Source organism: Stegodyphus dumicola, chromosome 3 (assembly GCF_044657685.1).
Source record: "Stegodyphus dumicola isolate Sdum_Otavi_A_Nest chromosome 3, ASM4465768v1".
Taxonomy (NCBI): domain Eukaryota; kingdom Metazoa; phylum Arthropoda; class Arachnida; order Araneae; family Eresidae; genus Stegodyphus; species Stegodyphus dumicola.
Genome location: NC_140770.1, coordinates 15,753,828 through 15,779,677, shown reverse-complemented (window position 1 = coordinate 15,779,677; position 25,850 = coordinate 15,753,828). Strand labels below are relative to the sequence as shown.

At 31.8% G+C, this 25,850-nt stretch overlaps 1 protein-coding gene across 2 annotated transcripts in view; it reads left to right on the top strand.

Annotated features, from left to right (window-relative positions):
- LOC118190868 (dual specificity protein phosphatase CDC14C-like) overlaps nucleotides 1-25,850 on the top strand; it is a 405,013-nt gene that overhangs the window by 291,535 nt on the left and 87,628 nt on the right. The gene's annotated exons all lie outside the window — the stretch shown is intronic.

Below are 25,850 nucleotides of genomic sequence, written 5' to 3'. Positions count from 1 at the left end.
CAATTTAACGATGTTTTTGCGTGATATCTGTACGTAAGGACAGAATAAAATACTCTTTTCCTTCAAAAATATTTTAAAACTGCTTTCAAATTAATTCTGAAGAGAATTTTTCGTGGCGTCTGTACGAACGTATGTGCGTACGAACGTACGTATCTCGCATAACTCAAAAATGAGTAACCTTAGAACGTTGAAATTTTGTATATAGGACTGCTTTAACATGTAGATGTGCACCTCGTCTTTTGGTTGCAATCGGCCGCACCAAACGTATATATATTTATATATATATCCACCCTGTTACCCGGCTCAGTGATCTCAGTTTCTTTACTCTTATATGTTTGTAAATTGTACATTTTTTGCTTTAAAAATGATTGAATTATGTTGTTTTTATCTTCCGGTTAAGGTTTTTATGCGTTTAGTAAATCTGTCTGCAATATTTTTAGAATTATCAACAATTTTAAAGTTGTCTAAGTGCCGCTAAGCCTTTTCTTTATGGCGGCCATTGATGTTTACATTTGAAACAGGAGACTAGTGGCTTTGTTGCCAATCTAGAGAAACTTAGCTTCGCAACAACAAAGATAACGCATTCATTTATTATTGCCATTTAAATCATGCTTAATTCTTTCTGGAATTTTTTCGAGGAAATAAGTGTTTAAGATTTACTTCGTAATTTTTAATATAGATATTTTGAGTTTTTATGTATTTTTGCCTTCTCGCGAAGTGAGAACTGAATTAATTAAATGAGAAATACTCAATCGTCTGTGAAAAAACTGTTTCTTTTTTTGTTTTGTTTGCTTAATTTCTTTTATACATCATTCTAGCTTTATTATAGTATTTGAATAGAACATGTGGCAACGATTAGATAATTCTATTCTTTAAATGATATAAATTTTGTGCATTATGAGTTATAATATGAACGAAATATATGCTTTAACTCATATAATTATTGGAATATATAACAGTTAACTTAGTTTCCGTTATATAATTATTATATAAGTTAACTGTTATATAATTATTAATACTGTTAAGTGAATCTAGCGGCAGAGTGTCGCTATGGTAAACAAATACTAGAGTGAATTTTAAAAAATGCATTTATTCTATTGTGGTTTATGCGCTGTCGGCGAAGTAGATTTAATTCAATCCAATAAGTTTAAATGAAATGCAAGAAAAAATGCGTATAATTTCATATTCCGTACAAGTAAGTCATGTGGTGTACACATCAGATTTTTTAAGATGGCGGGCAAATGTGAATAAATACATTTACTATGAGTATAAAATACTAAAGTAAGGTTAAATTATTACATTTATATAACACAGAAATAGAATAAAAATACCACTATAAAAACATTGCGCCAACGTTTAATTGGATTAAAATATTACGTAAATTGAATATCGAATTAAAATTCATCATGCCAACGTTTAAAAGAATTAAAATATTACTTAAATTCAAATACTTTAAAATAAGTAAATAAGAACGCTTCGTAAACTAGAGCTAAAATGACAGGAATTAGTTTATTACCGGTAAAAAAGATTAATTCCGATGATTGGTATCTACCAATAACAACATTAATCTTTGAAAGGGACATATCCGTTTCGGATGAAATCTAAGGAATTCGAAGACATGAGTAATAAAATTTTAAAATGGCCCGATAATGCACAAATATTCAGTAACAATCAGGGAGCTGATTACATCAAGCCTAGAATTAAAATTATTTAAATAATAATGCATAATAAAATCATTTTTCAAAAAACGAAATACAAAATTAAATTATTTTAATATTTAACAGCCATAAATAATGTTTAAAACATTAGATTAAATTTATAGATATTAAAACCAATTACTTTTAAAGCAAAGTGACGTCATTGATTACATCATACACAACAAAAATTATACAAAATATCATAAACAATACAATTTTTATTTCAAATAAAAATGCAAAATTAAATTGATTTTTGATATTTAGAAGCCATAAATAATATTTAACACACGGAATTTCTGCATAATAAAACGCATTATTTTTTAAATAAAATGACAACAAAGTATCGGTTACCATAAATAAGTTCTCCAGCAATGGGTTTTAAGTCGTATCGCTCACCAAAACAAAATCGCCAAAATCCATGCAACCGTCTACCAAAGTAGCACCTTTGCTTTGCCGTGAAGCTGTCTTCACAGTTATAGTCTGATTGCCTGAAGGCTGTGTCGCTGACTTTTCCAGCGTGTTTATAGTAGTTCTTCGACGACTGTAAAAGTGTTTTTTCGGAGCTGTCTTGAATAATATTAGCTAATAAATTGTGTTAAGTGTCATCGATATTTACACCCGTACGTACCAAACATAAAGGGAAAAACTTAACAATATTTAAAGAAATTAAATAATGAAGCATCTGCATGATTGTATATATATTTTTTGCACTGTGAAAAAACAACGGTACCTAGAGCCATCAAATTTTATAATTGATGACAAAAAAAGTGTTAAATGAAAGTGTGCCATAACTGTAACTACATTTTTATGCGCCAATTACAGTATTGTTGGCAATAAATTGAATGCACACAGGTCTGATTATAGATTAATAAAATCAATTTTTTAACAAAAGAAATATTTCACAGATCTCACAATTTCCGCAGAAATATTCGTACAAATGTTCACAGTGCCACGCAGTACAGAGGTCTAATTACTGATTAGTAGTTAGACCTCTGACTACTAATAACGTTAAACACAAAGCAACGCAAAGCGCATCTGAAGATAAAGCTAACTCGCATATTTTAGTTCACCCGGAACTAACAACTCGCAACAGTAATAACTAAGCAACTGAAATTCAGCGTTAAATAGTTTTCAACCGGCCGCCGAGATATTTCTAGTACTTTCAGCTTCTCGAAATTACTGGAAAAGCAGTACGAGGGTGGAATTACGGTTACAGCTAACATAGTGGTCAATTACATTTATTCAATTTCATTACATATTACGCTGATACCGAGACCGAGCCAGAATGTTGCAAAATGGTCGCGAAATTGGGTGAGTTTTGGGTGACCTCTCGAAATATTTGGCGACAAAATACGTCGCCAAGACCGTTGTCAGCTTGGCGATATCTCTCGAAATTACCGAGATACCCATTTGCTCAATGTTAAATGCACTGGTTCCTGTATTCTAACTTTTCCTGTATACTTCTCTTTAGCTTTTTCATACAACAAAGGAAATACAGCAGTTTTACTAAAATTACCTATCTAAGTACAGAATTCGTAATAATATGCTGTATATGCGAACCTCATAAAAATTGTATACATTGTGTGTAGAACAAACAACTTGGCTTAAAAAGGGTTTCAGTTCCTGAAGAACTATGTCGTTACTTTTAAGATTTTTTAAATATGTTCGAAGATAGACGAAACAGCTGTAGTTAGCAGGTCCGCATTGACGAAAGAGAGACAAAGAATGCGGCATGTCCAGATGAAAATGAAAGCTTGGTTTAGAATGTTTAGTTTGGTAAAACTTTATTCCGATTGATTAATAATGAGTTTCCATTCCCAAATTTTAAATTATTATTGGCCAAAGCCTGCGTCATTAGCATGATGCAATAACTGTATGACACGGATTAATTTATAAATGACGCAATTTAGAGGTATTTATTTTAAGTAATTACTACTTTTAGAATGGAAAAGCCAAATAGTGGAATTAAAAAAAAAAAAAAAAAAAGAGTTAAGGGGCTACGGCAAATTAAAATTAGAATTTTATTTAATGATATTTGATTTGAAGTGACACAGCAGTTGGTATATAAAGATGCATTTGTAGCCCTGGCCAGTAGAACATCTACAGACATTAGGTTAATTGTAAACAGAAAAGATGAAAAATATGCAACCGCCTTCTCCGGGAATCGAACCACGGACCTCTAGAATACCGGCCCAGCGTGCAGAACCACTACACTACGTAGGCACACTAGGAAAGTGGGAGAAATACCTTATAAACATGCTAGCAGAGCAAAAATCTGAAAAGAAATGAGTAGATTATAATATGAATGGTAGTGACGTTATGCTGTATTTTTGTGTCTTAGGTAAAGTTCTTTTTTGACAAAATTAACATTAATATTATATATAAAATGAAAAACAAAAATCTGAAAGCTTTCAGATTTTATATTCCGCCCAAAGGTCCTTTTCTTAACGTTTTGTGTGTTACCTTTATTTATTAAATATCATGTTCTTCGCACTTAAACCACATAAAATTCAATTCGACAGAAGTATTACAAAATATTTAAAAACAGCATATCTTTAGAATTTCCGATATAGTCTCGCTAGCTGGAAACAAAAATGTTTTTTTTTTTTCGTACAATGTTGCCATTCCTCGCTTTGAAATCGTTTAGTTTCTTAATTAAAAATTCTTTAAAATTTTACATTATTTAAAATAGATAATAAAACAAATTCGAAATTCAAAATTCGGGCTTCCAAAGTGCCCATGTTCGGTTGGAAGACTACTTTATTCAAAATTGAACAGCTCTAGGTTGCGTCGTTTTGTCATAGTGTGAGAAACATACATACATTCATGCAGATTCTTCATTATTTAATTTCTTTAAATATAATACATGGCGATAATAGTTGGTGGCAACAGTTCAAAAAATAAACAAACGCAGAAAGTGAAACGAAGCAAAATGCCGTTTTGAAACTAATAGCTCTTTGAGTGTAACGCCCGTTTGGGCTATAGCTCTAGGTAATCTAGAGCTCTAGGTAACTCTCTTTGCTTTATGTAAGTGAATGCTATTCTAATATCCTGGGCGGTACAACTCTGACATACGCCCTAATTTCACCAAATGTGGCGATATGTGTTCTGCGCTGGTTTTTGGCGCGATTGTGTGTTGTATGGCAACCCTATTGACGTTGAAAAGTCTTTTGCTGGAGCTCGTTGGTTCGCGAAGATAGGGGGGAAAGATAAAATGATGGAAGTTGTTGAATTGGAGTTCATATCAGAGTTCCTCATGGGAATTCATCCGTGTAGCCTAGTATCATGGGCAAAGTTCAGAAAGATTAATTACATGCTTGTTACTATTTTTAGGATAATTAAATTAAGAATTAAATTTCTTTAGATGCTAATACAAATTAAAGTTAGAATTTTATTTTTGTATATTCTTCTTCTCACAGATACGTAATAAAAATAGTTTCTTATAAATAGTGTAATCTGGTATTGATATGCGAGCACTATTAAACACATCTCGTTTCTTAACCTCAAAGATAACGAATGTCCAGAAAAGATCTCGCAAAAAATAAATAAATAATTAAATAAAATTTACCAGGAAGTGACCTGAATATTAAAGAGTAGAAATCAAATAGACGTAGCGTAGAAAGTAAACAACATCTAATTCAACAAATTTCCCAGCAAACGATTTAACAAATCCTCCAGCAGTAAAAAGGGAAAATGATAGAAAAAGAAAGCAACCCTTTTTTTTTTTTTTTTTTTTCTGGTTTTGCTTCGAAAAGTGTGAGATCGAATAAGCAAAACAACTTGCCATAGCACGTTTGTGACTACAAAGAAGTCGTTGACAGATAGGAATAAATTACAAACAAAATGAAAGGAGAAAAGTTGGCAACAAAAGACGAACCAATTGTGGTGGGGAAAAAAGAAAACGTAAATATCCTATTAATCTCTAGGAGTTATTACCGACATGCTTTGAATTAAATAAGATTGTGATAAATTGACCCAGCTGGTGGCAACGAAATGCAATTTTTATTTTCTTAACTAAGTTGACTAGGTTCGTAAGACTTTGAAAAATAGTACTGAATAACTGTTAGAAAATGTGTTATAGTGTTGTAGTAATTATCGAATAACTGTAGAGATTTGCAGTTTTCTGTAGTTAGTTATTGAATAACTGCAGATATTGTGATCAGTGTCGTCAAAAGACAGTTCCGAATTATATAATTCAAAAAATGCCCATTAAAAATAAATAAATAAATAAAATAAAAAAGTAAAAATGAAAAAAAATCTGAAAGCTTTCAGATTTATATTAGATTTTATATTACACACAAAAAGGATTTCTTAACGTTTTGTGTGTTAGCTTTATTTATTAAATATCACATTCTTCGCACTTAAACCATAAAATTCAGCTCAATAGCAATGTCGCAAAAAATAATTTTATGATGAGCATATCTTTAGAATTTCCGAAACACAGTTCGACGCGCTGGAAATAAAACGTTCCCCTTCCCGTAGAGTGTTGCCATTGCTCGCTTTTAAATCGTTGAGTTTGTTAATGGAAAGTGTTACAAAATATGAAATAGCCAATAAAACAAATTCCAATCTGGGGCTTCCAGATGCCCATATTCGAGTGGAGGACTACGTAATTCAAATTGTGTACGTACCGTTGTCACGAGGTACCGTTGTTTTATCACAATGCGTGAAACATGCATACATTCATGTAGATTCTTCATTATTTAATTTCTTTAAATATAATGAAGGCTGTAATATTTGGTGGCAAACGCTGTTTTATATAGTGGAAGACGTAAAATCGAAAACGAAATTAATAGCCATTCTGGGCAAATTGCCCTTTTGGGCTAGTAAAAATAAGATAAAGTAATATATATATATGTTGTATGATCTTCAATTCTCTAAGTTCGAAAACATTAAAGTAATTAAGTAAAGTTCTCTAAGTTCGAAAATATTCTAATACTTGCCTAATAGCTGCAATTATTCTAATACTTGATTCCATAGTTAAAATTACACTTAATTTTCTAACTGTATGTTCTTTTCATTTTTAATGGCGACGTTCTCTTATTTGAAAGTACGTGGAATTAAATCCACAGCCCCGTAGTCAAGTTGCTTTTCCGCCTTTTTCTACACGTACAGTTATAGAATGTTCTGGAAATATTTAAAGCGAACTGTAATGGCTGACGTCATTTCTTGGAAGCTCCGCCTTTCCAGAGGCTAAAAAAGACTCTCAAAAGAATATCGGGGCTTTTTTTTAAATGTCACGATGCAGTAAACTTCATACAAAAGTTATTAGTAATTCTTTTTATTTACTCCGGATATCTGATTTTGTAACTGCTATTTCGCCTGAATAATAATAAATGGATCCTGTTTTTTTTTTTTAAACTTATCGTCTGATAATTTAAGCTACGACTAAAGCTGGTACATCATATATATATATTTGTAATAATAAAATTCCATAGTCAAGATTACACTTAAAATTCTAACTTTATGTTCTTTTAATTTTTAATGGCGACGTTCTCATTTGAAAGTACTTGGAATTAAATCCACAGCCCCATAGTCAAATTGTTTTTCCCGTTTTTTCTACACGTACAGTTTTAGAATGTTCTGGAGACATTTAAAGCGAACTGGAATGGCTGACGAGGCTGACGTCATTTCTTGGAAGCTCCGCCTTTCCAGAGGCTAGAAAAAGACTCGCAAAAGGAATATCGGGGCTTTTTCTTAAATGTCACGATACAGTAAACTTCATACAAAAAGTTATTAGTACTTCTTTTTATTTACTCCGGATATCTGATATTTGTAATTGCTATTTCCCCTGACCAATAATAAATGGATCCTGTTTTCTAAACTTATCGTCTGATAATTTAAGCTACGACTAAAGCTGGTACATCACATATATATATATATATGTTAGGAACACCGAAACATGGAGAATGTCGACTTTCACCGGTGAATGTCAACATTCACATAGTCTCTTGGTGTATGTCCGAAATATTTTCCAAATACTCTTATTTCTGACTTACACCGGTCAATGTCGACATTCACCATGTACTAATGGTGAATGTTGAACATATAACAATATTATATTTTCTTCTCCGTCATTCAGTCGCGAATAAACGCACTGGAGACTTGAAATAAGAACTTAAGAACATGAGAACCTGAAACACACAATACATTCAAAATGAGAAAGGAAAATAATAAAAATTAAAAACTTACTTAATTATACAGTACGTTCTAAATGAGAAAATAAAATAACAGTCATAAAAAACTTACTAAATTATGTGATTCAAATCTTATTTATTGCAACAACTTAAATTATTATGGCACTTTATGACCTCTCTTTTCGACTTTCACCAGAGCATATCTGTAATTGTCGACATATACCGGTGAGGGTCCGAATATACAAGAATGTAGTGAAATATTCGGTCTTTCACCGACGTATTTGGTGAATGTTGATATTCTCCGGTGAAAGTCAACATTCTCCAATTTCAGTCTTTCACGGTAACATATATATATATTGTATGATCTTAAATTCTTTAAGTTCGAAAAGAAGTTATTCTAATACTTGCGCAACAGCTGCAATTATTTTACTACTTGCGCAACAGCTGCAGTTATTCTAATACTTGCGCAATAGCTGCAATATATATATATATTTTAAATCGAAATGGTTTCAGATTTGAGCGGTCGCGCAAAAGGGTTTGTAAAGGTTTTTCGCGTTCTCGCTGAGCTCAGGACCTGCCAATCTGCTGTAAACCTTTTTTTTCTTCCTTTTTTCGCTGTTGTTACAAAACTTTTGTCTTTTTATTATTAATGTTTTGTGTTTTTACTTTATTTATGAAATACGACGTTATTGGAGCTTACGCCAGACAAAATTCGATTCAACGGGAAACTCACAAGCGCAGTAGAACTCCAGTTATCCGAATCAATTGGGACCGGACCCCATTCGGATAATCAAAAATTCGGATAATTTAAATTTTTTCCGAAGAAAGGGTGTCTGCGTAGAATTTAATTAGTTATTATATGTGTTGTATGTTGAAAATGTTAGAAAAAACTACTTTTAAATTAGAAAAAGGTTTTAATGTATTAAAATGAAAAGGCAAGACTTTTACGTACATGTTGTATTGTAGTATACTTACAAGTCATTTCGATGTTTGATTGCCTTCATACGTTTTCTGGCAGCCAAGTCGCGCTCCCTGTTAACAATGTGAAGTAGCATGTGGTCACACTCGGGCTGACGCTTCATCCACTTCGACGCAGTTTCAAAGCAGGCAAAACGCTTCACTACCTGATGGTCCCTTATCTGCTATAACTTCGACGCCAAAGGTCATCTTTCTTCCTCGACACTTGTTTTCCCCATGTGTAACGTGTATACGAGCCAGTTTCCCTTAGAAAGTCCTCCACGAAGGCATCCCTCCCCTTAGGCAGATAGCCCTCGAGGCTCTGCCGTAATTAAATAACCTAACCTTCCTCGACAATTTTTTCTCTCAGACTTTCACACCATCATTTAAAATCTGAAACCCGGGGTCTGACGAATCACATACCATCCATTCTGCTGTATCCTCAACTCTAACTTCTGAATGTCCAGGAATTTTCAAAAGAATGATATTTAATTCCTCAAGTTGTAAGGATCTTAAGTTTTACTAACGTTTATTTTATTTTAAAACTGTACTATCACTTCTTATTTTCTACTTCCGGCCAGAATTACAAATGCTTTAACTTGTTTATGTAAATTGTCTTGCTAACGCCCAAGTACTTAAATTGTGGCTTTTTGCAAAGAGAGAGAAGGAGTTATAGAAAGCAAGCCTCTTGCCACTGTAGTTTTACAAGTTTTCACTCGGTTGCTGGTTGCCTTTAAGGCCAGAGGTTTAGCTCTCTTGATATTTGCAGACGTATCGTAGTTTTAGCAGCTCGGCCTACTACATACGTACCTTTTTTAAATAAAGGCCAGTCTTAGTGCTAGGCATTTGTATACTAATTCAAAGTTAGCTTTCAGTAAAAAAAATACTAATTCAAAGTTAGCTTCAGTAATAAAAAGTTTTAGTTAGTATTTTTTTATATTCTTACGTTCAGACCACAAGTGGTTGGTCTCTGTATTCCGAAGTTCGGAAATACCTGTAAAGTATTGAAAATAAAGGGTTTTTCGTATACCCTTCCTGCTTGTGTTGTCTACTTCACACCTTCTTGAACATAGCTTGAGTAAGCTCCCTGTTCCTATTCAGGACCATTCATGTTTCCAACGCAAATCAAGAGAAACACTAAGTCCTGATAAAGTGACGTCATCCTCATCTCCTGTCTCTTCCCTTTTCTTTTTCTTGAGCTTCGTTTTCTTTTTTTCTCCTTTTCCTCCTCCTCTTCTTCAGTTGATTCTGAAAATTTCTGAAAGTGATTCGGATAGTCGGAGTTCGGATAATTGGAGCTGTACTGTATTTTAAAAAAGAGCATATCTTTCGAATTTTCGATACACTCCCTCACGCTAACCTCCGTGATCTCGTATCGTGGAATCGAAATACGGAAAAAGAATTGGTATGTTATTTCAGAAAAAGTCCGATTTTGTGTCAGAATACCTACGTTAGAATAATTTAACAAACATTCTATTCTTAAAAAGCAAATTTAAAGTTAATAAATTTAAATGAAATTTAATGCAAACAAATAAATGATTAATTATTGTTGCGAACTAATCTACAATATTATTTAAATTCTGAGAGCATGTATAAATCAGTGCAAATACCAATATCCATGTATAAATATAAAATTCCAAATATTATTTAATCTTAAAAAATTCATTTATAAAAATGCATAAGTGAATGACTGTTGAGCAGGCAGGAGACAGACTTATCAAGGGAAAGTTGCCTCCAAACCTAACTCTTCAATCACTCAATTCATGTTTCGTCATCCATGTAGACAAGGGTAGAAGTCAAAACCAAAAGTAATACCAAATGTGGTGAATTACTAAAATGAAATTTAAACAAGTGGAATTTTGAGAAATTAGCAATTAAAAGACTAGAATTAAAATTAAAAAATTAATAAATAAGAGTAGAAAACCAAAGTTATTTAGAAACTCTTGACTACAGAAACTTCCCCGACACGAATTATGCATATAAATCAAAAAGAAACTAGACATTATCTATAAAAAATAATACGTAAATTATTCTTAAATAATACTAAAAGGCAAGTAAATAGTAAGTTTTAATTTTAACTTACCAACTATATTTGTTTTTGGGGAGTGAGGAAGCATTTGCCAAACTAAGTGAACTAAGTGATGTTAAGTAGTGTGTTCTGCAAACTTTAAATAGAGGGCGCTAATGTAAGGTTAAGTTGAGTGTAAAGCTGCTATCTGTGATCAATTTAAAAAAAAACCTATTTTTTTAACTTTTAAGTAATGTAATGTGTGTACTGTTGTAAAAATGTGTAAAAAAATTGGAAAAAGCAAATTGTAACGTTATGTGAAAAAAATATTGCAAACTATTAAGAAATGTAAAAATTGAAAATGTTTTTGAAAAAAAAAAGGAATTATTTTGAAGTAAAATTGAATTTTAATTTAGATTTTGATCATTTTTTAAAATGTTATATTTAAAGAAAGAAATTAATTGTAATATTCTAAATTTATTAAAACTGGATTTCAACTGGTTTAATCAAAACGTTATTAAATACTGCCCCAAAGTAAGGAAAATTAGAAAAAGATAAAAATCTTCCCTCAATTCGGGCTATAATTGAGACTTTTGAAAAGAGTTGGCCCTTCATTAGTAAAAGGAAAGAATCCAGTATTGATTAAATATACTTATTTAGAAATTAATTTTTACAATAAATATTTACAAGATAAGATAATCCCTTAACTCTTCAAAATCCTCCATTACCTTCCAGGTAAGGTTTAAGGTAATGTTATCATACCATAAAGAGTCAAAAAATTATAAAGAAAAGTTAATGTCTGCCTTGGTAAAAAATAAATTAATAAATTGTGTTGGGACTCGATTATTAACTTGAACATTAATTAGCTTTATTATTTCTTCCTTTAAATCTTCTATTTCAGTACATACATTTTTTATTCTGCTTGTTTGGCTATAAAAAGTGTTTCCTATTACTTTCTAGAGTAATTAGAGTTCCACTTAATTACTTTAATAGTATTAAACTGGAAATTCCTCCTTTTATTATATAACTTAATTTCGCTGTGTTTAATTATGAGCAGGTATAAGCATTCAATAGTATCTTGATTCGCATTAGCTTTATTAAGTGTTAAACGATTTGGGTAAATTTTGTATTGCTTAAAAGCAGAATTATTATTGAAAGTTATAGAACACACTACTTAACATCACTTAGTTTGGCAAATGCTTCTCTACTCCCCAAAAACAAATATAGTTGGTAAGTTAAAATTAAAACATACTATTCACTTGTCATTTTAGTATTAATTAAGAATAATTAATGTGTTATTTTTTATAGATAATGTCTGGTTTCTTTTTGATTTATATGCATAATTCGTGTCGGGGAAGTTTCTGTAGTCAAGAGTTTCTAAATTACTTTGGTTTTCTACTCTTATTTATCAATTTTAATTCTAGTCTTTTAATTGCTAATTTCTCAAAATTCCACATGTTTTAATTTCTCTTTAGTAATTCACCACATTTGGTATTACTTTTGGTTTTGACTTTTACCCTTGTCTTCATGGATGACGAAACACGAATTGAATGATTAACAAGTTAGGTTTGGAGGCAACTTCCCCTTGATGAGTCTGTCTCCTGCCTTCTCAACAATCATTCACTTATACATTTTTATAAAGGAATTTTTTAGGATTAAATAATTTTTGGAATTTTATATTTATTTGTGGGTATTGGTACTTGCACTTGATTTACTAATACTTTCAGAATTTAAATGATATTGCAGATTAGTTCGCAACAATAATTAATCGTTTATTTGTTTGCATTAAATTTCATTTAAATTTATTAACTTTAAATTTGCTTTTTACGAATAAATGTTTGTTAAATTCAAATTTCATTCCTTGCAGCAATGGCTCAAGAGAATTATTTTAAATTAAATTTAACTTTACTTTATTCTTTTGAAGCAATTATGTTAGAATAATAATATATATAAATCCGAAGTCGTTCTTTGGAGGTATGGAAACGCAATTTACATTTCGACACCCGGTCCAGTAGAACGGAAGATATAGAACCATCCCCCCCCCCTTTTCTTTGTGTAATGTGTGCATAGACAGTCATTTTAGTGCAGTTATATGTGAAATTTCCCCCCCCCCATGCTCTGCCGGAAAAGTAAGAACACACAGGGCCAAGCCTATTTAACATTCAGTAAATGCCTATCTCGCTATTTGGCGAAATATCGCCAAGCCGGCAACGGTTTTGGAAACTAATTTTAGTCACCAAATTTGGCGAAATATCGCCAAGCCGGCAACGGTTTTGGAGACTAATTTTTGTCACCAAATTTGGCGAGATATCGCCAAGTCGGCAACGCTTTTGGAAACTAATTTTTGTCACCAAATTTGGCGAGATATCGCCAAGCCGGCAACCGTTTTGGAGACTAATTGTCACCAAATTTGGCGAGAAATCGCCAGAAGTCGCTACACTTGGGGACTATTTGCCAACATTTTGGTCCAGCCTCTGTTTAACTGTAATTCATATTGTAATTGAATAACTGCAATTGAATTGTGTAACTGTTACCGTATTCGGCATCAGATTCTCTCCAGTAATAAGTTTAAATGAAATGCAGGAAAGAATGCGTATAATTTAATATTCCGTGCAAGAAAATCATGTGGTGTACACATCATATTTTTCAAACTGGAATCATGGATCTTACGACAACCATTCATTAGGTTTTAAGTAGTGGTTTTTTTTTAAACGCTGTGTATAAAGATTTGCTGTAAAATATAGCTTTTTTATGTTCAAAAAATATTTATGATTCAAGTCGAAGTCACTTTTCCTTCAACTCTCTTGCAAAATATATATATTTTTTTTCTTTTTTCAGTTTTTTGTTATAAAAGCTGACGAAGCGAAAGTAAAAATCTCACTTTCTCAGGAAAAGTTTTCCTCGTGAAGATTAAGTACATTGGTTTACTTCCTAGCTTCCTTATTTTGTGTGATGTTAAGGAAGGTTTCGGGTATATCATGTTTCGGATATTTTTCCGGTTTGATACATAAAAGGTTGTTACTAATATATGTTTAAAAAAATCTTGCCGTTTCAAAATAAGTTCAGAAATTAATTATCAAGGAAAATTAAGCAATAGTAAAACCGATGTTATGGAAATAAAAAAATTTGATGTGGCATGACTTCCTTGTACAGAATATTAAATTATACGCAGTTATTGCTGCATTTCATTTAAACTTATTTCCTCGAATTTCATCAGATATATTTCTTCTTCAATTACTTCCAGTTCTCACTTCGCGGCAAAGGAAAAATACATAAAACCTCAAAATATAAATAACTTTATTAGAAATTGAAAAAGTAGAAAAATATAAAACATAAATGCAGTTAAAATAATTTTTAAAAAGTTTATATAATTAAAATTAGAGTTTCTACGTATAAACAAGCAATGTGCCCAACCGGCAAGAAGGCATATTTTTCGATGCACAAAACTGAAAGTTTACTTTTTTGTCTCACTTGGCAAACAGACACTGAAGGTGTAGAAATTAACTTAATTCCACTATTCTGCTAAGTTTCAAATGTAAAAAAATATGGCTACTATCGTAAAAAAAGTAGGCTTAGCTGCACTTAAACAACTTTTTGATTCTAATTCAGAAGTCAAACAACAAAAATCAACGTTATATTTACAAAATTTTTGTTGTTTGACTTCTGAATTAATATTTATTCGGCATGTTATTGTGTCTTAACTTTTTGATTGTTGATAATTCTACAACTATTGCATGCAGATTAAGTAAAAGCATAAAAAAACTGAAGATAAGAACAACAGAATTCAATCATTTTTAAAGCAGAAAATGTATAATTTGCCAACATATAAGAATAAAAAGAACTGAGCTTGCGAAGCCGAGTATAGTCACGAAACGGCATTTTTCGTCGAATCACTATAAATATCCGAATCACTTTTCAAATTGTTGCCACCAAATATTTCGCACTGTATTATATTTAAAGAAACTAAATAGCGAAGACTCTGCATGAGTGTGTGTTTGTTTCGCGCATTTTGAAAACCAACGACACTAGAGGCATTTAATTTTGAAATCTTCGATAGAATATGTGCATGTAGAAGCCCTAATCTGGATTCAAAATTTGTTTTATTATCAATTTCCTATTTTACAACACTGCAATGAATTTTGATTAAAATCTAAATGGTTTCAAAGTGAACTATTGCAACTCTGTACGAAAAGAATTGAATAACGTAATCCTCCACCCGAATATGGGAACCTGGAAGCTCGAATATTGAAATTCGAAATTGTTATACTTATAATCTATTTCGTATTTAACGAATTTTTGATTAAGGAACTCAACTATTTCAAAGGGAGCAGTGGCAACACATTGCGCGAAATAAAATATTTATATCGCCATCGCGCGAGACTGTCCGTCGGATGTTCTAAAGATATGTTGTTTTTAAAATATTTTTTTGCCCAAATACTCTCGAAACGTCTGTGTGCATGTAAATGAAAAAACGCCCCTTTGAGTGTAATAGAAAATCTGAGTCTTCAGATTTATTTTTATATAATTTGCTTTGGAGATGAGGATTTTCCGTAATTTCGGTGAAAATGACTGCAAATTTTTGATAGGTATTATCTTCATTTCGATCAAAATTATTTCTAAGCTGTATACTGTTACAAGTACATAACTTAAAATGTAATAAAACAATTACAGATATACTGTAGTTTTCAAATTATTTGCGACTAAGCTACCGTATTTATGCGAATCTAATGCGCATCCCCATTTTAAAACTTTAAATAATAAAAAAATTGTTTGTCGGCGAATGTAATGCGCATCAATGGTATGAGGAATTTATTGAATCTTATTTTATACAACAATGGATTTGTATATAAACTATCAATCAATGGTATGATAATTTTATTTAAATTTAGATACCATATTTTATACAACAATGGATTTATACATAAAGTAACAGAACATAGAATTAACCTATTAGTGGGCTATTGTTATGTGAAACAATCATTGTTAATTACCACTACCGTATATACGGTACATATCGTAAAGTATGAACATGAAATAAATGGTAACATTTCTATCTAGCTAACAGTTTCTACAATCAGTGATTAATAGTAAACGTCTTTATTCACTATTTTGATGATAACTTTTTTAGTCCCCTTCTCCGTAATGGTGTAGTTACGAGGCATATCAAGCCAAATTGGCGTCTCGTCAGCGTTGCCAATTTGCCCCATTGAAAAATTCTTTTCCTTCCGAAGTGTGATGACATACCGCTAAAATGTTAGTAGTTTTCCCTCAAAATCTGCAGGAAGTTTTTGGCATATTGTTGTACGGCGTCTTAGAAATAAGCCCATCCGCTTCATAAACCGATCCACCCATCGACGGCTAGCTTTAAACTCTCGTTTCGGTATTCCAAGAACTTCAGCCTCCTCTTTTGCTTTATTTCTTATAGTGTCGCTAGTCACAGGTTGTCCATTCTTCCTCCTTTCGCGTACAAATTCCAAAACACTTCCCTTCAATTTTAGGGTGTCTTCCTTTGTGAGGGCCAGTGAATTTCTTTCTACTAGTTTTAGTTGCAAACAGTGCCAATTTCTGTTGCCGCCACAAGCGAACATTGCTCTCAGCTACGTTGAACTCTCTCCCAGCCTTTCTATTGCCATTTCTTTCAGGATAAAGAATTACTTTACGTTTGAAAGTAGCGTCATATGACATTCTTCTCTGCTTGCCCTCCATTTCGTGACTACGTACCCTTCAGTATGCAATAATGTGTCAACGATAAATGTAACGGTAAATGTAGTCGAGAAATACAGTAATCCATTGTTACGATTTAAATTCGGTTGACGTCATCGGCGAACTACTGACGTCATCGGCGAACTTTGCACTCGAATCTAATGCGCACCCCAATCTTGAGTACTACATTTGGCCAAAAACGATGCGCATTAGATTCGCGTAAATACGGTATTTTTTTTTATAATTTGTGTACGTACCTTTAAACACAGTGATAATATTAAAATTAATAGGATATGCTATGTCCTCCTTTACCAGAAGTTATCTCAGGAATGAGCTTATGTATTGATTGTAGTAGTCTCATGCATAAATTTTTAAATTCTTTATCATGGAACCCTACTTTCTAGCGTTCTTAATCGTTAGAAATTAGTTAGAATCGTTCTTAATCGTTAGTTCTTTTGTCCTACAATCCATTTTTCTATCGAATATATATATTAGATATTATTATGCTATCGAATATATATTATTTGCTATGGAATATAATTTTTATATCGAAATATGGAAAAAAATCGGCATGTCATTTCAGAAAAAGTCCAATTTTGTGTCAAAATACCTATATTAGAACAAAGCTATATATATAAGTCTAATACATATTTTAAGTCGCGCTTTCGACACAGGAAAAACACAAGTTGAATTTCGTCAGTCTACCCAGTAGAACAGGAGATATAGAAATGTTCTTTTTTTTAGTCCAAAGGGTCCCTGAAGGATTTATTGTTTTCGTTTTGCGATTTTACGTTGGTTCACTATAGATGTCCGTTTCATTTTTCAAACTGTTGCCACCGAATGTTAGAGTCCTGCATTATATTTGAAGAAATTAAATAATGAAGAATCTGCATAAATGTATGTATGTTTCTCGCATTGTGATAGAACAACGCTACCTAGAGTCATCAAATTTTGAATAACATAATCTTCCTGCGAATATGGGCATCTGGAAACCCAAATTTGAAATTTGGAATTTGTTTTCTTATCAAATTTTTATTTTGTAAAACTTTAACCATTTTGATTAACAAACTCAACGATTTCAAAGCGAGCAATGGCAACGTTGTACAGAAAAAACATTTTTATCTCCCGTGCGCGAGTCTTTGTATCGGAAAGTCTAAAGATATGCTTATTTTGAAACTATTTTACGATATTGCTGTGGAAGTGAATTTTATGGTTTAAGTGCGAAGAACGTGATATTTAATAAAAAAATGTAACACACAAAATGTTAAAAAAAACGCTAAACGTTTAAAATCTGAAACCTTTTAGATTTTTTTTTTTTTTACGCAGTTTACATATAAATTTAAATCTCGAACTAAGGCATTCATATTTACAAAATTAGAAAACCCAAAACAAACGCCTACAAATCTACTCCAGTACAAATTAAAAATTTCCACATATTAATAGCAAACATAATATTTAAATCTGCGTTTTATTTCAGATATTGATATAAAAAGCGACGTTACGTTTTATAGCGTTGAGTTTATCAACAGTCATTTCAACTTTTCCCTTTGATGCTAATTTATTCAAATAGCAGTTTTTATGTCTTTTAACGAGTCTCATCAAGTTTATGAGCAATTTATTTTGGATCATTAACCGGTATTTAAGCACAGATGAGTCAGTTAATTACGAAGATCATTGGATAGGTAATTTTTTAGCGATCAATTATTAGTCTGTCTCACATTTCTTTTAGATATGAAATACGACGGAAATATTCCAATAAACTTGTTATATCATTTTGCCTGTTTTCGAAACAGAGTTTTTGAAAGCTATTAGGATATAAAGCTAAGATATAACCAGCAAAGTAAATCTGCACCAGCTTTTTTTTTTTGCTACATCTATTCCTTGCCGTTTATGTGGAGGGTGTAAACCTTTCGTAATATTAGTTCATTATCTAAAATATTTGCTGAAACAAGACAGTTATAATGATAAAAAAAAAGGAACAATTTCTTCGAGCTGTTTTCGTGATATACATCAAGAAAGTCTCATTACGTTAAATCGCTCGGATATGACCTTAATTTCATGATTCGCGATATATTTTTGTATAAATGTAAGGTACTGTGTTAATTTATTTTCCTTATTCTCTCTCTCTATCTCTTTTTTTAACTGTGTTAATTTATTTACCTCATTCTCTTTCTCTCTTTTTTACTTCCTTGTACGAAGTAAAAAGGAAGTGTTCTAATCGCGAAAAGTTTCAGGCAGCATATTTCAACGAAAATATCCATTTTGACCGCTATCGAATGCAATTTAACGATGTTTCTGCGTGATATCTGTACGTAAGAAGAGAATAAAACACTCTTTTCCTTCAAAAAAAAAATTATAAAACTGCTTTAAAATGAATTCTGAAGAGAATTTTTCGTGGCGTCTGTACGATCGTATCTACGTACGTATCTCGCATAACTCAAAAACGAGTAGCCTCAGAACGTTGAAATTTTGTATATAGGACTGCTATAACATGTAGATATGCACGTCGTATTTTGGTTGCAATCGGCCGCACCAAACGTATATAAATATATTTATATATATATCCACTCTGTTACCCGGCTCCGTCATCTCAGTTGCTTTACTCTTATATGTTTGTAAATTGTACCTTTTTTGCTTTAAAAATGATTGAATTATGTTGTTCTTATCTTCCGGTTAAGGTTTTTATGCCTTAACCGGTATAGTAAAACTCTATGCAATATTTTTAGAATTATCAACAATTTTAAAGTTGTTTAAGTGCCGCTAAGCCTAATAACGTTCTTGATGGCGGCCATTGCTTGTTTACATTTGAAACAGCAGGATAGTGGATTTGTTGCCAATCTAGAGAAATTTAGCTTCGCAACAACAAAGATAACGCCTTCATTTATTATTGCGAATTAAATCATGCTTAATCCTTTCTGGAATTTTTTCGAGGAAATAAGTGTTTAAGATTAACCTCGTAATTTTTAATACAGATATTTTGAGTTTTTATGTATTTTTGCCTTGTCGCGAAGTGAGAACTGAATTAATTGAATGAGAAATACTCAATCGTTTGTGAAAAACTGTTTCTTTTTTGTTTTGTTTGCTTAATTTCTTTTATACATTGTTCTAGCTTTATTATAATATTTGAATAGAACATGTGGCAACGATTAGATAATTCTTTAAATGATGTAAATTTTGTGCATTCTGAGTTATAATATGAACGAAATATAATAAAGTGAATCTAGCGCCAGAATGTCGCTATGGTAAACAAATAGAGTGAATTTTAAAGAATAAATTTATTCTATTGTGGTTTATGCGCTGTCGGCGAAGTAGATTTAATTCAATCCAATACGTTTAAATGAAATGCAAGAAAAAATGCGTATAATTTAATATTCCGTACAAGGAAGTCGTGGTGTACACATCAGATTTTTTTTCTATTGCGTTATTTATTACATTTACAGTAAGTTATTTACTTTTAAAGTTACTTACTTTTTATGTACTCATCCATGTTACTTACCACCTCCTTCATCTACTATGACATTCTTGCATCGTAAACTCGCTTTCCTGTACCGTTTACAACAGGGATTCTTAAACTTTTTTCAGTCGCGATCATTTTTTATCACTGAGAGTTTTTCGCGACCCTCAGGAGCCCATAAAAATTTTGTGCGATTCCTTAAGTATTGCTCAAATCCGATACACGCGTGAGTGAATCTGTCAGTTTGTTCACTTGTACCGTAATATACTATTGCATTTTTAGGTCATTAACTTTAATTTCTAATTTTAAGACATAGAACAATGTGAAAACTTTAAATAAGTAACAGACGAAATGACAGCTTCACGCGCAAAGCAAGGAAAATGAACGTTTCTACATATTATAAAAAGAAAGCGTCGAGACGCTTTCGTTTTTTTTTTTTTTTTTTTTCTTTGTCTGTATTGTCTTATCTTTATCTATTTTGAGATACATTATGTAAAAATGTTTGGTAATTGTAAAAAATATATGGCGAAAAAATATATGGCAAAAATATTTGGCGACTCCCCTGCTGCAAGTCCCGCGATCCACAGTTTAAGAAACCCTGGTTTACAAAGTCATTGCTAAAAGATGTGACGGAACTGACGTATATTTTTAAGCGTAAAAGTAAACACCTCTTATATTAGCAATATCCCTAATACAAAATTCGCTTTTATGAAATATATATATATATATATATGATATACCAGTTTTTGTCTGCAATAAAAAGATTGGTGAAGAATCATAGATGTAGTCGTAGCTTAAGTTATCAGACGATAAGTTTAAAAAACGGGATCATTTTATTATATTTCAGGAGAAAATAGCAGTTACAAAAATTAAGATCTCCGGAGTAAATAAAAAAGAATTACTAATAACTTTTTGTATGAAGTTTACTGCATCGTTACATTAAAGGAAAGACACCGATATTCTTTTGCGAGTCCTTTTATAGCCTCTGGAAAGGCGGAGCTTCAAAGAAATGACGTCAGCCTCGTCAGCCAATCCAGTTCGCTTTAAATATTTCCAGAACATTCTATAACTGTACGTGTAGAAAAAGGCGGGAAAAACAACTTGACTACGGGGCTGTGGATTTAATTCCACAGACTTTCAAATAAGAGACCGTCGCCATTAAAAATGAAAAGAACATACAGTTAGAATTTTAAGTGTATTCTTGACTATGAAATTTTATTATTACAAATATATATATATATATATATATATATATATACACACCAGCAGCTGTTTTCACTAACCGAAAACAAAATTCAAAAATAATTTTCGTTTTTGTGCAAAATAACTGAAGTAAGAATGGCATTTAGAGTTTTTACTTCTTTGTAGATAGTAAAGGAAATATTGTAATTGCGAAAAATTGTGGGTATCATCTTTCAAACATAAACATCCATTTTGACTGTTCTCGAATCCATTTGGACGATTGCTTTGCGTGACGTCTGAACGTACGGATAGAATACAAGACTGATTTTCCTAAAACGAATTGTAAAATGGATTTAATATAGATTCAAAAGGGATTTTTTTCGTGGCGTCTGTATTTGTCAATGTACCAAATTCATAACAATATATTGGAGGAATAGCATAATTACTTATAAGTTTAAGAATATTTCCAGCATTGGATAATAAATATCAGATAAATCTTCCTTCCAACTTGGAATTTGTTTTTAACGGTGGAATCAGTCTTTCAGTGTATATAAAAAAAAATCCATCAATATTAGGAAACCCGTCTACTATAAATGTCTTTCTGTATTACCTGCCTGTACAACTTTACAATAGTACTATATTCTTAAGTCTTATGGACGTTAGTATATTTATGAAACTATTATTTCTGACTTGATTTAAATGCTTGTAATTATTATTCGTAGAGATTATTGAAAAATTAGGTATACGGGAATATTTCACAGTGTGCTTATGCACTGCCCAGCTGCGATAAGACAGCTTCTCCGCAAAGCGGGTTTAGGGTTGCCAGAAAGTGACAAGGGAATGCAGGGTTTCCAGATTTGCCGCGAAGTTGCCCATTTGGCGACAAAATTGGCGATATATCATAGACGGAGCTAGAACATTATAAGAACGAATTCTTACCGGTTTTTCCGAGAATGTTCTCGAAGGCAGGTCAACAGCTATAAATACCCTGCCTGTGCCTTGATCTTTAGTATTTTGAATATGTTGAGTTCAACAGTAGCGTTTTGAGTTCAGATATTAGCTTGAGAGTGACCGAACCGAGTCGGGAGCTGTGCTTTAGTGCTTTGCCGTGAAGCTGTTTTCTCTGTTATAGCCTGAAGGCTGGGTTACTGATTCTTTCAGCGCGTTCGGTGTAGTTTTTCGACGACTTTTGGAACTGCCTTTTGCAATAATGACGAATAAATTGTGTTTTGATTCTTCATCAAGTGTTGTGATCGGTCACTCCAAATCCACAAACCCGTAAACGCCAACGCTACGAAAAACATCGAAGAAATACTAGCTGGTGTAATGCACCATTTTCTCGTCATTTTCGTTGGATGTAGAAAAATTACGGGCTAAAAATGAGATTTGATGTGATTTAGTCTATAATTTGATACCTAATAAAAAGTCTTTAATTTAAGATGGGGTTGCATACTGATCTGATTCATATAAATGAAATTTTAAGAAACATAGTGACATATAAAATTTCTTCCGCTTCTTTGTGTATTACTCTATAACATCTGTGTGAAATTCAACGCAAGGGAAAGAAGCCCTTAAAACCCTTCATAAGAACACAAAATTTGATTCTTATAAAAAAACATCAAGGGTTTTGAATGGATTTGTCCTCGATTACAAATAAGTTTTCAGATCTTTCAAGTCGCACACACTTTGATTGTCGAAAGTTAGTCTTAACGTTTTTGAAGGTCTAAAAATCCATTGAATTTCGCAACAATAATTTAAATATTTTCCCTCTTGAAAATTTAATTATTCAGTGTTTCCCAATGTAATCACTGCCGGTGGCGGTGTGTTTCTTCCGACAATGGTATCATTGGCCTTGAATCTTAAGAAAAGAATCTTTGCTGAATTATCTAACTGTTCTTGCATTACCTTTATTACTGGGAACTTCCCACTTTTAAATCCCATCCATGATTTTTTTTTGGGGGGGGGATACATCAGCTGAGGCCGGTTTTAAGAATAGGCTGCAGATCGAATACCCAGGTCACGAATGCTCAGAAGAAGGAATTCAATTTCTAATTACATATTTGCTGCAATTACGTTGTGAAGTGTTGAATAATGAAAGAAAATAAACTCTCAGAGTTTTTTTTTTTTTTTTTTCTTATATTTTAATTCTTGTTTAGTCCAAAGGGATTTGAATCCCGAAGGACTATTAGTTTCGTTTTGGCATTTTGCGTCGGACTCATAAATGTCGGTTCACTTTTCAAACTGTTGCCACAAAATGTTAGAGTCCTGCATTATATTTGAAGAAATTAAATAATGAAAATTCTGCATAAATGTATGTATATTTCTCGTATTGTGATAAAACAACGGTACATAGAGTCATCGAATTTTGAATAACGTAATCCTCCAACGAATATGAGCATGTGGAAGACCAAATTTGAAATTTGTTTTATGATCGATTTCCTATTTTTTAAAACTTTGACGAATTTTTGATTAACAAACTCAAGGATTTCAAAGCGAGCAATGGCAACGTTGTGCAGAAAAAACATTTTTATCTCCAGCGCGTGAGTCTCTGTATCGGAAATTCTAAAGATATGCTCGTTTTAAAACTATTTTGCGTTATTGCTGTTGCACTGGATCTTATGGTTTAAGTGCGAGGAACATGATATTTAATAAAGAAAGGTAACACACAAAATGTTAAAAAACGCCCCTTTGGACGTAATTTAAAATCTGAAACATTTCAGATTTTTTTTTTTTTATTATTATTATTTTTTTTTTTTTTTAAATTTTCTAGAAACATCAGCTATACAAATAATTCTAAAAATATTACATACAGATTTACTAAAGGCATAAAAACCTTAACCGAAGGATAAGAACAACATAATTCAATCATTTTAATAGCAAAAAATGTACAATTTACAAAGATATAAGAATTAAGAAACTGAGATCACTGAGCCGAGTAACAAAGTGGATATATATATATATATATGTATAATAGTAGTAGGTAGAAACATTGCAGCGATCTTGCTAAAAAGTTACCAGGAGCTGTTCCCCAACGTTTTCCCTACATTTTCCAGTTTCTTTCTTGGGTTTTCCCTATTACAGGGATTTGGCTACGTGCAAAATTATTTTTTCTCGAATATCTACGGAACGGCGCCGAGTTGAAATTCGAGACGCATATCCTCGTATTCCAAAAAATTCTCCGAATCCATCGATACCGTTCTCATTTTCGTACGACTTTAATCGGCCGAGATATTAATTAAAAACTGCGGAAACGTTAATTTCCGCACCCATTTTTCCGAGTGGCAACAATAAACTATCGGCGACACGGGTGTACTCCATCTGCGCTAATGAAAATCCCCCCCCGGTCGAGCTATAGTCCAACTGCGCCAATCAAAATTTCTTCCCCCCTGCTGCCTACAGGACTACAATTTAACTTTTCGTGCCAATTGTAGCCAACAGGAAAATAAAAATAAATAAATAGAATTACATATCACAAGAACAAGTAAAAAATATCTAACAAGCAGGCTAATTACTTGAATAACAGTAATAAATGCGAGAGCTAACAAAGAAAATAAAAGGTATTAGTAAACATACATATTAACATTACAAACATCTTTCATTTATTATAATAATATCATGAATTAAATAATTATAAAGCATACAAATTATATTTTTAATAAATTACATCAATAATAGTCAAGATGTCTGAACTAGACTGGAAAATTTAATAGAGTGCAAAAAATTATTCCATATCAAAGTGTGTTAAGTGTGTTAAAGTGTGCTAGAAATATGTTTCGTTAATTAAAGCAATCATGTAAATGTTTGCAGAAATTAATAGTTAAATTTAAAATAAAAGCTTAGCATAAAATCTGTTATGACAACATTACTATGCGTTTGGATCACTGACGTAAAATTTAAATTATTATGCTAAGAAGTTTTTCTAAAATTTATCTAGAAGAAAAGAATTAGATAAACAGTACTGCAAATTAATATAATCAATCAGGCCTCTCAATAAATAAAAGCTTATTTTTTTAACCAAAAACTAAAAATTAGGATTCAAAAGTTTGTGTAATATACTTGGAAATAGCTGAACATATAATTAGTTAGAAACATATAATTAAATTAATAACAAGCTAATTAACAGTAACATTAAGCTTAATTTCATTCAATCTAAAACAAGCAATCGATCAGGAGCTCCGCATAAGTGAAGTTTTAATGCTATTTTACGTAGATTTGCGTATATAATAAAAGTTGCACTTGTGAAACAAGTGAATAATGTACTGATAGCCAACAGGAATTCAAATACAGTGGTTAAAAATATAACAACTTGTCAGAAGGTATGCAAAGTTGCCATGGCTAGAGAAATTGAATGATTATAGAAAACTCATAAAGTTAAGCGCTACAGTGTGAAAAGAAAATTCTGGAATAAGCATGTTAAGAAAATTAGATGGAGAAATAATCCTTAATTTATTGATATCCATATAAACTCTATACTTTTGGAAAAATGTTACATATAATTTGCACCGAGGTATCAATCACCGAAACTGAGTTAATTTCTTTCCTTATTTTTTCTTATTAGAGGGATTTGTAAAAAGATATGCTAAGGTAAAGGTAAAAATTTTTGCAATACTTAAGAATAAATTAAAAAAGTATTTTTACTTCATGAACTGAAATTTTTACGCTACATTTTTATACAGTAAATAAGTACAAAAAAAGAAAGAGCTAGGGGATCA